At 41.0% G+C, this 17,108-nt stretch overlaps 1 pseudogene; it reads right to left on the bottom strand.

Annotated features, from left to right (window-relative positions):
• Nucleotides 1–15,052: 15,052 nt before the first annotated feature.
• On the bottom strand, nt 15,053–15,612 carry LOC101134693 (large ribosomal subunit protein uL22-like; annotated as a pseudogene).
• Between the last annotated feature and the right edge of the window lie 1,496 nt (nt 15,613–17,108).

Below are 17,108 nucleotides of genomic sequence, written 5' to 3'. Positions count from 1 at the left end.
ACCGTTGTTAGTTCTCTTCCTCTTCCACCTTTTTTGGAAGAAAGTAAGTCCAGCTTCCCTTGATCTGGAGGAACATCTAAATCAGCCCTCTTTTATTCAGAATGGAGAGACTGTTCTGTCCTCTGGGTTAGAGAAAATGGATGGACTCATATTGGAAGATTTTGACAAAATTAACTGTTTCTGCAGATTGGCATTCCTTGTGAATTTTCCTGAAAGCACTCGGGAAGCTCTAAGAGTATAGTCCTAACTCTTGGGGCTTTGCTAGGGCAACTGTAGAAGGTGTTTGCACCCTGGATTAGAAGCATCAATCTTGGGTGGATTTGGGGACACGACAGACTATACACTTCAAGCCTCAAGGCTGGAGGAAGAAGGACAAAATCATGATTAGGTCGAGGAAAATCCAGGTTTGCAAATGTGATTATTCAGAAATGGTGTCTTTCCTGTGGGGAAGGCATGTCCCCTAAAAGCTGGTCAGAGCTAAGCTGTGAATTTTCTGTAGCTATTCAATACTGGGCAATGGTCACTAAAGAGGATACAGACCAGAAACCTAAAAAAACCATAAGACCTGGCTCTTATAAAAGATGTCAACAATATATGCTGTGTATGACTCAACTTGGACATGAATATCATTAGAAACTTTAGTGCTTATATTTCTCCAGCTTGAGTTTTCTTTGTTCTATATCCTTCCTTTACTCTTTTTTTCTTTTTTTGAGATGGAGTTTTGCTCTTTCATCCAGGCTGGAGTGCAGTGGCGCAATTTCGGCTCACTGCAACCTCCGCCTTACGGTTCCAAGAGATTCTCCTGCCTCAGCCTCCCGAATGGCTGGGATTACAGGTGCCTGGCACCGTGCTCAGCTAATTTTTGTATTTTTAGTAGATACGGGGTTTCACCATGTTGGCCAGGCTGGTCTCGAGCTCCTGACCTCGTGATCTCCCCGCCTCAGCCTCCCAAAGTGTTGTGATTACAGGCATGAGACACCGTGCCCAGCCCCTTCCTTTGTTCTTTTAGCAACTGTCCTAGGCTTTCACAGTCCAATAAATAGCTACTAGCTGTATATGACTATTTAAATCTAAATTAATTTAAATAAAATAGAATTAAAACCTCATTTCCTTAGTTGTACCAGCCACCTTTAAAGTGCTCAAGGTATGGTTTTCTTTGAATTTATCCTACTTGGAGTTTTTAGAGATTTTCAAACCTGTAGCTTAATGTTTTTTCATTTTTTGAAAGATTTCAGACAGTAACTCGTCAAATATTTCATGTGCCCCTTTCTCTCTTTTCTGTCTCTCTGAGACTTTCATGACATGTATTAAACCTTTTCACCATGTCCCATGTGTCAAGTATGCTCTTTTCTGTGTTTTTTTAATCCTTTTAATCCTGTGCTTCAGAATTGATACTTTTCTCCTGACCTATTTTCCACTACACTAACTCTCTTCTGCCATTTCTATTGTTTTATAAACTTCTTGCATTAAACTTTTAATTTCAGTTGTTTCAGTTTTTAGTTCTGAGATTTTACTTCATCCTTTTTAAAAACATAGATTCCAGTTTTCTGATGAAAGTTTCCATTTGAAAATCTATTTTCTTGAATATATAGAAAAATCTATATCAAGAAAACAGATTTTCAAATGGAAACTTTAAAGTCCATGTATGATAATTCCAATATTTGGATCACCTATAGGTCTGTTTCTTCTGTCTGCTTTTTCTCTTGGCTTTGGTTATTTGGTTTTGTGATCTGACAGACCTGATAATTTTGGATTAAAAACTGTCTACACATGGTATGTAAATTGAAGAGGTTTAGGGTGTTTTTATGAACTCCCAGAAAGTATTGAATTTTCTTCTGGCAGAAGTACAGGCAGATCACATCAATCCCATCAGGGACTGAGGAGGATGATTGACAGACTGACTGGGTAAATTGGGTTACAGGAGTCTCAAGCTGTCCTGAGAAAGCACTGTTTATCTTTTATAGCAATATAAAATTCTGACTCTGCTCCACAGGAATAGTTATCTTAGCCTGAGTTTCTATATACTGAGCCTGAGGCAAAATTCATGTGTGAATATGGTTTTTGAGGAGTCTCTTAGTTCATTTGGTCTGCAGTAACAAAGTACCATAAACTGGGTAGCTTATAAACAGCAAAAATTTAGTTCTCACTATTCTAGAGGCTGGGAAGTCCAAGATCAAGGTGCTGGCAGATTTGGTGTCTGGTGGGGGCCCACTTTCTTGTTCATAGATGGCATCTTTGAGCTGTGTTCTCACATGATAGAAGAGGCGAACAAGCTCCCTTGGGCCTATTTTATAAGGACATTAATCCCATGAGCACAGAGTCCTCATGACCTCTGCACCTCCCAAGAGGCCTCAACTCATAACACCATCACTTTTGGGGATAGGATTTCAACATATTAATTTTGAGGAGGACACAAACATTCAGACTGTAGCAAGGTGTATAGAAAAAGCAAAGAAAATGTGAGAAAAAGAGAATAAGTAAGAAAAAGAGTCAGTCAAGATTCAAGAGAATGTGTTACTAAGATGGGCGCCACTTTGTACCAAGGGCATTGATTGCTTAAGGTTAGCATGATGTCTTCCAAAAGGCTATGTGAGTGACAGTGTCTTAGCATAGTCCATTCAGAGGGAAAGAAGAAGAGAGAAGTATTTAGCTGCTGATTTTGTTGCCAATTGGTCAAAAGTTTGCCTCATGGGTCTTAAATCCCTGATACTATGCTTTGCATATATACAGGTGCCAAGAGCATTGCATGGCATCTCAGCAGTAACAAGGAAGCCCCAGGGCTTAAAAGAAAAGGCATGGGAATAGAGCAAAACAGAGTCATTGTGTATATGTGAGGTGACAGTCTCTGCAATTGAGGCCAAACTCATAGCCTCAGATACACGGGTCTCAGATACATGGGTAACCAAGAGAATATGAGCTGGTACCTGAGAGGTGACAAATAAAGGGTACTATTATAGGACTCTTCAACTATGTGTCTCTGCTTCTTGAGACTCTGTATATGAACTTCCATCTCAACTAACACGGATGGTCATTATAACTCCATAATTCTGGAGAGTCACTCTCTGGAATGAACTTGATAGCCACGATGTTGAAAGACCAATCAGAATTTCTTTGTCCTAAGACTCTGGGATGTACGAGGTACAAGTCAGTTAACAGTGGTCCTCAACCCTTCCTACCCACATGTCTCTCCTGGAGGCAGAATCTTGGAAGCCTCGTTGATTATAGACACTCCTCAACTTATAATGGGGTTATGTCCTTGATAGCTCCCTGGTAATTCAGTCAAAAATATTGTAAGTCAAAAATATCATAAGTTGAAAATGCATTTAACACTCCAATAAATCTATGGTAACATCAAAAAATTGTGTCGGACCATCATAATGGGGGACCGGATCATCTGTACTTTGTCTCCACCACAGTGGTATTTTTGAATTCACTGAATCACTTGTAAGGCCTTCTCAGATGTGAGTGCTCCAGGGTCGGGGGACTTCCTGAGTGGGACCCATGGTTCCAAGAACATCAATCGTCTCAACTTTTAGGGTAGATAAAGTGAAGGGCAGAGTTGTCCTCTGGGATGATTTCAGGGGCAAAGAAGATCACTGCCTTTCTAGACACTTCTGCCATCTTCTTGGTAATGAATAATTGAGGAAGAATCATGTAAATATAGAGAGAATGGTGCACCAATGTCCCCTTCCTTAAAGTTAGTGATAATCAATTTTTATTTTCCTGAGATCAAGTTTTAATAGGAAAAAAGGAAAAAAAAATGGTGGCCTGCAACTTAGATGAGAGAAGAAAGAAGGAGACACAGATAGGGAGATTGAAAACACTCAATATCAGACTCATCCATTTCACAATTCCATTTGGATGGCTCAGAAATTGCAGCCCCCCTCTGAGGCTGAAGGGCCCAGGTTATTTTGGGGAAGTTAGCACACTTGGCTTTGTTTTTTTGTGTCCTTTCCCAGAACCACTCAATAGGCAAATCAGAGGGCAAAAGGAGCCCCCATGTTCCCTTTTCCACTGTTCCTGAGTCAATTATCAACTTTTTCTTCTAAGAGACAGGGTCTCACTGTGTCACCCACGCTGGAGTGCAGTAACACAATCATAACTCACTGTAGACTCAAACTCCTGGGCTCAAGCGATCCTCCCACCTCAGCCTTTTGAGTAGCTGGGACCATCAGTATGTGCCACCACTCCCAGCTAATTTTTTTTTATGTTTGTAGAGATAGGATCTCAGTATGTTGCCCAGGCTGGTCTCAAACTCAGCCTTAAGCACTCCTCCTGCTTTGGCCTCCCAAAGCGTTGGGATTACAGGCATGAGCCACTACGTCTTGCCTGCAATCAGTTTTGAAGACAGTGAAAATGGTGATGAGAGCACTTGCCATAGTTGTGCCTCTGGCATACATCTATACCAAGGTATTTAGCAAGTGTGCTTTGGTGATTCGTATGTAATAATTACAGCAACATCTTGGAGGAAGTCCTCCAAACTTCCTAGAATAGCAGCAAGAAGTGGAGACCGAGTTCTTTACTGAGAATCTACTATGTGCCACACCTTTTGCTAGGAAGTTTCACATTTTATTTTCAAGCCTCACCATAGCACCACAAGGAAAGAACTATATTTTTCCAATTTACAGTTGATGAAAATGAGAATCAGGAGGATGGCATGAAGCTGGTGTTTAACAGAAACTCTGTCACTTACAAAAAGTAAAGTCTTCTATAGACAACACAAAGTGGAAGTCTCTTTTAAGGCATAAAGCAAGGGCAGCCTGAGAGCACCTCTCAGAGTTTTATTACCATTGAGCCCCCTACGGTTTTGCTCCCATATTTAAACACAGTGATTTTGATGGGAAAAGTTGGTTCAGGTTTTTTCTTCTTTCTTCTGTCTTGAGTATTTCAACTGGAAATGCACTTGATCCCGTCATGGTGTCAAAATCATCCTGTCCTTCTCAGCTGGCCACTCTTTGAGGCTGTTAACTGGCACAGACTGTCCAGCCAGTGCCAGGCTGCAATGCCTTCTCTGCCCGCCTGATCACTGGCTGTGCTGAGGACCAAACTAACTTCGATTGACAGTTACCTCCTCTATTCAGCCTCAGAGCCCTGAGAGCCTCCAAATAAGCATTTTCTCACCTGTTGCCATGCACTTTTACAATTTGGTCATGTGTTTATGGCAAGCTCATTTTGTACCTTGAGGGAGGGAGGTAGAAGGAATTTGATCGTGGATGATCTTATTAACGAGGGAAGCAGTAGGAAGTTCTGTCTAATCTGAAAATTAAGTCAAACGCGAAGGGTAAGTATCATTGTCTTCTAAATCTGCCTTCTTGGGCTTCTTGCTCATTCTGGGATTTTGCTCCTGTAATTGCTGGATACTAAGAGGAAAGTGCAAGAACCTCTGGTCGGACCTTAAGTGGAGCTCCATCTAGTGGGATCATTCTTAACTACAAGCAGGATGCTGCCAAGGGAGTCCCTTTTGCGTAAGTGGCCTGGCATCTGCCTCTTATTTTAGGCGCTGAGTCAACAGGATGATGGAGCATTTCCTAAATCCGAATAAGCCGAGGTAACACACCACGGATTTAAACAGGACGCACGTGAATTGAGCTAGGATATTTCAAAGCCCAATAACTTGAGTTTCGTTTACTCTTGACTGGAGAGAAGAGAGTGGACACGGAGGTGGAGTTCCTGGCAGCTGGGAAGACAGCAGGGAAGGAGGGGAGAGAGGAAGGCACGTGTCCTGGAAGTTTCTGTAAAAAGAAAAAAAAAACCGGCATTGGCAGATTACATGAATGTCCTCTCCCTGAAGACAGAAGCAGGCTTCAGAAACTGGCTCTCAGCCCTGGAGAGAGGAAAATCCTGGTTTTTCCCACCCAGGTGGGACCAGCATTGCAGAGATCCTAAATGTTTTCATTTTTTCCTCTTCACCTGTTACTCAGTGTGGCCCGAACACAGATGGTGTCTATCCCCTCACCCCTCTTGTGTAAAGGCAGCCTGCTGTAATTTTATATGGTGAGAATTCCAGGAAATTAAACACTGCTCAGATCAACATTCAGCCCCCCAGGCACGCTGTAACTTCTCTCTGCTGGAAGAGTGGATTCTTTTCCTAGAGTGCCATAGCAAAGCACCACAAACTGGGTGGCTTGAAACAATAGAAATTTATTCTCTCATAGTTCTGGGGCACCAGAAGTCTGAAATTGAGGTGTCAGCAGGGCCATGTTCTTTGGGGAGAATTTCTTTCTTTCTTTCTTTTTTTTTTAATGTTTTAGAGATGGAATCTTGCTCTGTCGCCTAGGCTGGAGTGCAGTGGCATGATCTCGGCTCACTGCACTGTCCGCCTCCCGGGTTCAAGTGATTCTCCTGCCTCAGCCTCCGGAGTAGCTGGGATTACAGGCACGCGCCACCACGCCTGGCTAATTTTTGTATTTTTAGTAGAGACAGGGTTTTACCATGTTGGCCAGGCTAGTCTTGAACTCCTGACTTCAGGTGATCCACCTGCTTCAGCCTACCGAAGTGCTGGGATCACGAAGGCATTAGCCACCGTGCCCGACCTAGAAATTTATTCTCTCATATTTCTGAGGGGCCAGAAGTCTGAAATCAAGGTGTCAGCAGGGCCACGTTCTTTGGGGAGAATCTGTTCCTGGACTTTCTCCTAGTTTCTGTGTTGTGGGCAGTCCTTGGCTTGTAGATGCCTCCGTCGTCACACGGTGTTCTCTGTCTTCATATCATCTTCCCTCTGTGCGTGTCTTGTCTTCACATGGCGCTCTTGTCTCTACTCTTATTATAGGACACCAGTCATATTGGGTTGGGGCCCAGCCTACTTCAGATGATCTCATCTTAATTTATATCTTGATTCCACCTGCAAAGATCCTACTTCCAAAGAAGGTCACATTCATAGGTACTAGGACAGGTACTAGGGATTCAGACTTCAACATATCTTTTGGAGGGGTGCATTCAACCCACAAGAAATAGCAGGCAAGAAAAAAAATAAACTACAAGCTCACACCAGTTACAGGGTGTGGGAGAGGAGATCACAGTAGGGAATCCCCAGTCCTGCAGTTTGCCATTTCCCTGAGTTCCTGCCTCCCATTGACCCGAATCTCCATTATATGAAGCTACATGGACAACACCAGACGAGACCATGACATCTTATACTGAATATTATCTGAATGGGATTAGAAATATGTTTTAAAGATGTGACTTTTCCTTAGAAAGGCAATAAAGGTCCATTATTTATTTGGAACACCTTCCACTTTATATTTGTCATGAACTCACTGCCTTTTATTTGTAGTGGGCATACAGGAAATAACCATGACCTGCTTGCCACTATCTGTGCATTTCCATTGAAATGGAAGGTCAATCTGAAATATGTAGGAACTTTCCTCTGAGTTGCTTTATCCAGGACATCTCCTTGTTTACAACACATTATTTATTCAACAGGTAATAAAATAAATCCTATTGCACTAAAGCATATACTAAACACTCTGATTCCATATGCTTTTCAATGCATGTTGCCCCTGTGCTGATAACACATGCATGTATGCATCAATTAAGTTCTGACCTTAGAGAAAATACTTTGTGCCTTTTTTTCAAACAGATGTAATAATACCTATCATGTATTGCCTGCCCCCTATGTGCCAGACACTATGCTAGCTTCTATGCATTATTTGATTTCATCCTTAAAATAAACTTATGCTGTATTATTATTATTCCTATTACAGATAAAAAAGCTAAGACTTCCATAACTAAGCATCTTGTTCTAAATCACGTAGCTTTTTAGTGGTGGAGCTGGAATTTAAATCCAAGTTTATGATTCCAAAGCTCACATTAGACCACCTTCATAGAATGTTTTCCATTGGCGGATTTTCCCTGACCAATCTAGTTCTTTTTTCTCTTGCCAAGCTTTGACTCACAAGAAAAGCAGCCCAGATTTAGGTGCATAAACCAGCAATTAAGGGTCCAAACCCATTTCCATGGCCCCACATTTTGCTATTGACCACTAGGTGGAGATATGCCTATTTTCTCTCCAAGTGATCTTGAACTCTTAACCGAATATATTAGTGAACTCATCTCCCCTCTTTGGGCCCCCCAAAGTCCAAATGGATATAGAAGCAGAGTCAGATTACTAATGGGTCAAAACACACAGAACTGGGTATATGGACTAATCTGTTTATTTTAGTGTTTCTGTAGGCTTTATCAAAATTTTTTAAAAATCCAGTGATTCTAGATGATGGTTGAATGAACAATCCACTTATATACAATAGCACTATAGGCTTGGAAACTACATGAATGTGTTTTCTGAACCATAAAGAGCTACACCAATGTAATGATCACCATAATAAAAATTCTATGCCTAATAAAGGTGAAGATGCGATGGGCATCTTTCAAATGGACTTAGTGGCTATTATAAGATTATCTAATCTGTACAGACTATGTTCCTGGAGTAAATGGTAGACGGCATATACTCTTTGTGTGTCTGCGTGTGTGTGTGTGTGTGTGTGCATGCGTGTGTGTGTGTAAGTGACTTTATTGGACCTTCAGTCCTTCATTAACTTATCTAACAAGTATTTATTAAGGGCCTCCAAGGTCAGGCCATGTGGTAGGTATGGTACGTACACTGGTGAACCATATGCCACAGGCCCCAGTTCATATCATGGCTTGTGCAATAATGGGTGCATTGCAAACAAAAGATAACTTTCCTGGGTAGATATATTTGTGTGTGTGCGTGTGTGTGTGTGTAGAGTCAATCCTCATCATTTGCAGATTTTGAATTTGTGAACTTGCCTACTCACTAAAATCTATTTGTAACCCCAAAATTAATACTTGTGGCACTTTATGGTCATCTGCAACACACAGAAGTGGCCAAGAAAATTGAGTCACCCAAAATGCACGTTCCCAGCGGAGGTCACACAAGGTGAGACACTCTGCCTTCTTGTCTCAGCTCTTGTACTATAAACAAGTGTCTTTCTCCTGGCCTATGAAATACCACATTTTTCACATTTTTGTACTTTTGTTGGTGATTTTTCTGTTTAAAATGGCCTGCACACATACTGCTGAAGTGCTGTTTAGAGTTTCTAAGTGTAAGAAGGCTGTGATATGCCTGATGGAGAAAATACATGTGATAGCAAAGCTTCATTCAGGCAAGAGTTATGGTGCTGTTGGCTATGAGTTCAATGTTAATCAACAATATATATTAAATAAGCATTCTTTAAACAGAGAACACATAAAACAAGGTTATGTATTGACCAGTTGATGAAAGAAATGTGACCGAAAGCTCACAGGAACTTAAGCCTCTATTTCCCCTAAGAGCAGTGGTTCAGTATTGGCCAATTAAGTCTTCAGGGTGACTTTGTAGACCATAGCCACTGGGAATAGCACGAATTGACTCGTGTGTGTGTGCGTGTGTTGGAGTGTTAATAGGATTCCAAATGATCCTGGTGAGAGCTGGCATTGGTAAATATCAGCATGGCTGCTCAGTGAGCTCTCAGATAAGTCATATGCAGGCAAGATGGGAGGAGGGACCTAGTGATTAAAGTAACTACAGTAGGTGAAGAAAGAAGGTATGGGAGCTGGAGGGGATTTCTGATTTGTAGGCCAAGTACTCTACTGTTTACATTTTTCATCTAAGCCAGAAAGACATAGATAAGAAGAAGGAGAGGGGAGATAGGAAAACTCATGAATGACCCTACAAACAAACATGGAGCTACCCAGATTGGGAGAACTGACTTTCCGATTCTACGGGATGATTGAGAAAGAGCCAATCTAGAGTTAATCTGTCACAGTAGGTTTCAGGAATGACTCTTACAGATGTTAAAGCTTTCTTATCATTTTCCATTATCTTTAATCCCCTGTTTGTTTGTTTTCTTGCCCTGTCCAGCACAAAATTGCCTTGATGACTTCCAAAGTATTTCCAGCCTTATTAAGGGTTGGAGTAGAGCAAGAGAGATGGACAGCTGGGTCCCTTCCTGCAGTGCCCATGTGGGAGAGGAAAGTCTGGGGGAAAGCGGGTGGTGGTGGCTCAGAAGGAGAGCAGCTAGCCAATCCTTGGAAACCCTGAAGAAAGAATCCTTCGCCACCCAGGAATTATTCCAAGATAGTTCCCACAGGTAAATGGTCCTGTAGCCAGCCATCCAAAGACATTCTCAAAAGAAGGGCCTGGACCTTTAAGAACCACGGGAGGAAGTTCTAAACACTGTAGAGATCAGGGCTTGAGACAAATGCTGGGGCCAACCCAGAGGGCTTTATTGATCTATCAGAGCCAGGGAACAAGGAAGACAACTCGTAGACCTGAGGGAGACTGTAGTGTAAATATCTGCCAAGAAGAATGCAGAACTACTCAGAACTGCTCAATAACGCTTTTGTTTCTGTATCACGGAAAATGATCTTTCTACCAGGAAGCGTATAATAAAAATAAGCTTAGAGAGCTATGAAACCCAGAGAGGGAGGAGCCTACAGCTTTAACATCCTGAGTGCGTGAGATAGAGCAGACAGAACTTCGAGCTCAGATGAGTCATATTGCAGGGGGCTGGGAGCTGTTGCGAGGTGATGGCTGAACAATTAGGGCAATGAGAGAGAAATGACAAACACCCAAAGGATCTGATGTAAAGATTTTTTTTTTTTTTTTTTAGAGAGGGAAATGTGGAGTCTAAGAATTATGAACAAGTTAGTGTTACTTCCTGGTTAAAGATTAGTACCTATCATTCAGCAGTCAGTTTTTCAGCCTTAGTCATGAGTAGCATTTAGAATAGGTGATGCCAAACTAACCACATTTTTTCTTTTTCTGGATTACTATTAGATTAGCAGATCGGGGGAATTCATGGAGTTCATGTGTGTGGATGTTGGCAAAGGCTCTGTCATGGTGCCATATAAATGAGATGGAGAAATGTGAATTGGATAATATCACACCACAACCATGGGCTGGATGGTCAACTGACCGAGAACATGGGCCAGCCAACAGCAGAGGCCCCTCCCAATTCCAAAGTGCAGGAAAATTGATTGGTTGCCACTTTTGAGCAAGAAGCTGATGACTCACTAAATTTCTACTATTGTGCTTGTTAGAGGAATACAATGATGCATTCCTTCCGTGAGTTAGCCTGTTCAACCCAGCAGTTCCACTGAACATCCACTCAAATGCTTCTACATGAATGTTCACAGCAGCATTATTCCTAACAGTCAAAAAGTAGAAACACCCCAATCGTTCACCAACAGATGAATGGATAACAAAAATGTGGCATAGCCATGCTTCACATGTGTGCATTTCACTGTATATTAGTGTCACCTAGTAACAGAATAGGGTATTAGTCTGTTTTCACATTTCTATAAAGAACTACCTGAGACTGGGTAATTTATGAAGAAAAGAGGTTTAATTGACTCACAGTTCCACAGGCTTAATAGGAAGAAAGACTAGGAAGCCTTAGGAAATTTACATTCGTGATGGAAGGCAAAGGGGAAGTAAGCGCATCTTACTGTGGTGGAGCAGGAGAGAGAGAGAGTAAAGGTGGAAGTGTAGCACACTTTTATTTATTTATTTATTATTTATATATATTTTTAAATTATACTTTAAGTTCTAGGGTACATATGCACAACATGCAGGTTTGTTATATATGTATACATGTGCCATGTCGGTGTGCTGCACCCATTAACTCATCATTTACATTAGGTATATCTCCTAATGCTATCCCTCCCCCCTCCCCCCACCCCATGACAGGCCCCGGTGTGTGATGTTCCCCTTCCTGTGTCCAAGTGTTCTCATTGTTCAATTCCCACCTATGAGTGAGAACATGCGGTGTTTGGTTTTCTGTCCTTGTGATAGTTTGTTCAGAATGATGGTTTCCAGCTGCATCCATGTCCCTGCAAAGGACATGAACTCATCCTTTTTTACGACTGCATAGTATTCCATGGTGTATATGTGCCACATTTTCTTAATCCTGTCTATCATTGATGGACATTTGGGTTGTTTCCAAGTCTTTGCTATTGTGAATAGTGCTGCAATATGTCACACACTTTTAAACCATCAGATCTTGTGACAACTCACTCACTGTCATGAGAACAACATGGGGGAAATCTGCCCCCATGATCCAGTCACCTCCCACCAGGCCCGTCCTCCAATTCGACATGAGATTTGTGTGGGGACAAAAATCCAAACCATATCAAACAGTAAGCAACAGAAAACATAGTATATCCACAATGGACTATGATTTGGAAAGAAAAAGGAATTAAATACTGATACATAGTACAGTATTGACGAACCTCAAAAACATTATGAAAGAGGACAGTCACCAAGACTGCATATTGTATGATTTCATTTTCATTTCATTGTATGAAATATCCCAGATAGGTAAATCTAGGGAGAATGCAAAGATTAGTGGTTGCTCAGGGCTGGGGGTGGGGGGTGCAGGTTGGAAGAAAAAGTGAGTGACTGTTAGTGGATGCACAGTTTCTTTTTGGGGGTGATGAATTGTTCTAAAAATTGAATGTGGTGATGGTTGCACAACTCTGAATGCACACACAAAAAACCCATTGAATTGTGCACTTTAAGGAGATGAATTATATGGTATGTGAATTTTATTATTTGTATTTCTTTACACATACCAGTCATCTTCTGTTTGGGCATTAGTTCTCAATTAGGATACAAAAGGATTCAGCAGTGATGGAGTTTCTCACAAAGGGGTGATGGGCCAAGGAGGTCATGGTCAGAAGGGCAGAGTGCACCCTTCACTGGCCCCTCTTAGGTGATACTTGCAGAGTTGCTCACAGTTGAGCTCTTTGTAAGAAAGAACTTAGAGGAAAAGCTGTAAGCTGCCAGCTATAGAAACCCCTGCAATGCTCTCTTCCTTCCTGTGAGGCACTTGTTCTAATGCGGGTAGTAACTTCTTTGAAATGCTCCAATCATGCCTTTCAGGGTGAAACCCCACATCAATAGCCAGCTTGGCAGCTCCCCAAGTTAGGCATCCATGACTTTCCTCTCTTTCACTGGTGCGACTGACACTATCTTGGAGTCCTGGTTGTCCACCATTGGTCATGTGAATTACTGTTGGTAACAGCTCGATAATGCTGTCATTTATAAAGAGAGTGAACTTTTCTAGTAGAGATACATGTCAACAATGACAACACGCCCTGGTTGGTCGTATATCATAGGCTGTATTAATTTACATGTTTACTTTTCAGCTCCTCTACTGAGGAACCACAAAGTAGTAATCTTTGCATCCCCAGGGCCCATGAAAGTTCATCCCTAAATGTTGAACGCTCCATAGATTGGTAGCCTGCTAGCTGGCAACTTGGGAAAATTAATTGCAAGAGAATTGAATCCTCAGTGAGTGCTTCTTTGTAAACATGGGATACTGAAATTTCTGTAAAGCAAGCCCTCACATAAAAAACTCACTTTACAGTGTGAAAATGCCAAAGTTGATTTAAAAATAAAATAGAAGTTAGGACAAATATATGCTTTTGCAAGCATTTATTCAGTGTTTAAATTCAAACAGCTCATATAAATGATATGTTATAAACATTTCTTGGGGGATACTTGGTCATGGGTAGGGTGAAATGAAGTTTTTTAAAATAAAAGTTCCATAAAGTTTTGACTGAAGGTATCATGTTTTTCCCCAGTTAATCTTTCAGGGTTAAGCATTGCTTTTCTTTATTGTGCCAAGAACCTCCAACTTCTAAGTTAGGTTTAATCTTCTCAAAAAGTATACTCTGAGTATTTGATGGGTACGAATGTCTCCAAAGGTATTCAATGGAATATGCTGGTAAAAAGAGCTCTTTGAGGCTTCTCGTTCTATGAATTTCAACGATTCCATTTTCATAAACTCCCCATGCTTGAGCTGCTCTGAATGAAAACTTGACAACTCAAGCCTATCTGCAAGAAAAACTTCTTTATTCAACACATAATGTAGCCAGGGAAGATTTTTCTTTTTTGACAATTCCAATGGTGTTACTGTCCAAAAGGAGTCTTGTTCTCTTAGAATGAAGTTCTCAAAATATAGATTACAGAAAAAAAAGAAAATTGAAACCTCACTGAGATACTATTTCTCATTTCTCAGAGGGCCAAAAAAATCATAAAGAAGGACACCATACTCATTTCTGCTGGCAATACTAAGTGGTATAATCTTTATAGAAGAGAGTTTGACAATAGCTAGCAACATTATATGCGTTTGCCTTTTGACTCATCAATCCCACTTCTAGGAATCTATTCCAAAGATGCTCTCAAAATAAGAAATTCATATACACAAGGCTTTTCGTGATAACACTACTAGTAAGAGCAAAAAACTGGGAATAGCCCAAATGTCCATCAACAGAGTAATGGTTGAATAAAGTACCTTCACATGTTGGAGTACTATGTAGCTGAAAAAAAGAACAAAGTTTTCTATGTATTGGTGTCAAGTGAGAATAATTTTTAAGTGCAATCTAGATGCAGAAAATGTGTATAATGGGTTACCTCTTCTCTGTGAAGGAAAAAACAACAAATATTTACTATACTTATTTGCTTACATAAAAAAATTGAAGGACAAATCAAAACTAAAAAATATTACTGTGGGAGAGGGAGGCAACAGAGGAGGGTACAGGTATGACAGCTAGACTTTCTGTTTATTTGATGGTATCTAGGAATTATTATTAATATTTTTAGATGTGATGATACTGTAGTATGTTTAAAAATTGCCTTATCCTTAATGATATAAACTAAAGGCTTTTTAAAAGATAAAATTATGTGATATCTGGGACTTTTTAAAACTTTTAATTGCATTTATTTATTTATTGTCTTGAGACAGAGTCTCGCTCTGTCACTCCGGCTGGAGTGCAGTGGCGCGATCTTGGCTCGTTGCAACCTCTGTCTCCCAGGTTCAAGCGATTCTCCTGCCTCAGCCTCCTGAGTAGCTGGGATTACAGGCGCGCACCACCACGCCCAGCTAATTTTTTTGTTTTTAATAGAGAAGGGGTTTCACCATGTTGGCCAGGCTGGTCTCAAACTCCTGACCTCAAGTGATCCACCCAGCTCGGCCTCCCAAAGTGCTGGGATTACGGGCGTGAACCACTGTGCCTGGCCTTAACTGCATTTATTTTAATGCTGAATTTACTTCTGTGCCATAAGCTTTTGTTTCTTCAGTTTCTTCTGGGACATCTTTTTCTTCTGGGCAACCTCTTCTTTTGGTTTAGGAATAATTTGTTCCTTTTCAGTAAGGATCATCTTGATGTGGCAGGGAATGCTCACATATGGCTTAATCTAACCATGAGCTCTGTAGGTCTGGCAGCACATCTTAGATGCTTTGTCCACTTGGATATGCTCAATGACCAGAGAATCTACATCTAAACCCTTAAGTTCAGCATTGCTCTCTGCATTTTTAAACATGTGCAACAAAAATTCAGCACTCTTCTTGGGTCACCAACCTTGTGTCCAGCCCCACTGCTTGGCCTGGGAACACCTACCAACTCCACCACTGTAACGTTGGAATGGTACACACTGTTTCTTGTTTCTGTAAAGTGACATCTTTCAGATACTTCATGGCTTTTTGTATATGCATAGCCTTGATGGCCTGGGCAGTTTCCGAGTGTTCTTAAGTGAACAGGAAAATTTGAACCTCTTGATTTGTATGATTGTGTGGGCTTCTACAAGTCAAGTGAATAGCAAACCATTTTCACAGATTACCTCAGGTTGTACCACTTAGTATTGCCCGCAGAAACACTTAGGGGAACAGCTGAGACTTTCTTTAAAATAATTCGCTGGGGATGGAAGGGAAAGTAGGTTGAAGTACAGAAGAAACAAGAATGGCCAGGTGTTGATAATTGTTGAACTTGGTTGATAGCTACATAGGTGTTCACTTTATTTTTACTTCTTTTTAATGTTTGAAGATTCCCTAAGTAAATTAATATGTGTCATGAACTCTAGCTTTCCTCTTTCTTGACTTCTGATAATTTACCTAGAATATTATTTAATGCTTCTGAATCTATGCTTGTCCCATGAGCTGTAATATTAAATGAGCTAATGATCATGCCATCTTTCTTTGCTAGTTCTGCTAAACTGCTTTCCATGCATTGAAAGGAAATATTTTCATTACAACAATGACCAACCAGAAGGCAAAATAATTTGTTGATTGCGATTGGCTTCTGTCAGCTATTTTCTTTGTGACTGAAAATTATGTTTGCAGCTTAATAGAACCACTGGAACCGGGAGGCTCCTTCATGTCCATCCATGCCTGACTTCCGCTGCCAGGTGGAAAACAAGCCCTTTTGCTGTCTGAGGAGCTTGTCAGCATAACTCCTAGAGATGTCAGGGTGAATCTTGCTCCAGTCCCTCAGCCTGGAGTTCAGAAACGTTCTTTGGAAAACACTGTGCTAGCCTGGAGTCTAGGATGCTGAGGCAGCATTTCATTCATGTCTGGGTGTACTGGTAGTGTACCCCATATCCCTGCAGGTCCTATGTATACAGGACACTGTATAGTGTCCTGTATAACTCTAAGATGGAAAACGTGAACCTGGTGTAGGTAAGATGATCTCTGACATATACAGAGATTAGGCTACATACAAGCCCGCCTCAGCAATAGATGGTTAGGTTTCCAGGAAGGGTAATGGGACCCTTATTTTCTCAGACTTTATACCCAATGTGTACATCTCTCTCCCGTGAGGATTTTATGACCCAGATGCTAAAAGAATGCATTGGGGATGGAAGGGGAAAAGGGGTTGAGGTATAGAAAAAAGAAGATAATTTAAAATTAATTAAAGTTGTAAAGGTATTTGCTCAGTGGCACCAGCCACATTTCAAGCACTCAGCAGCCATGTGGCCAGTGGTTACTGTCTGGTCAACATGGGAAATTCTGTAGGGCAGCTCTGATCTGGAAGCTTGCACTGAGAATCTTGATGGTTTTTCACTTGAACTCCAGCTGAATTGACTTCCTTCTTTAACCTTTAGAAATTAAATCCTGTTGATGTCATACAAGGCATCTCTGTATCTGGTCTTGTCAGGAGTTTGAGCCTATTGTTAACATTGGCCAACACAGTGTGGAATATAGCGCTTCATTTCTTAAATGGTTGCTCTCCTGACTTATTGTGGAGATTTTATATTTTATGCATTATATTTCCTTTTCTCAGTCATAGTGATGAATGAAAAATTGTCAAAGTGTGAAGAAAAATGT

The sequence above is a fragment of the Gorilla gorilla genome, chromosome 17 (assembly GCF_029281585.2).
Source record: "Gorilla gorilla gorilla isolate KB3781 chromosome 17, NHGRI_mGorGor1-v2.1_pri, whole genome shotgun sequence".
Taxonomy (NCBI): domain Eukaryota; kingdom Metazoa; phylum Chordata; class Mammalia; order Primates; family Hominidae; genus Gorilla; species Gorilla gorilla.
The sequence above is the reverse complement of the archived record's forward strand: the minus strand, read 5'-3'. Positions and strand labels throughout refer to the sequence as shown.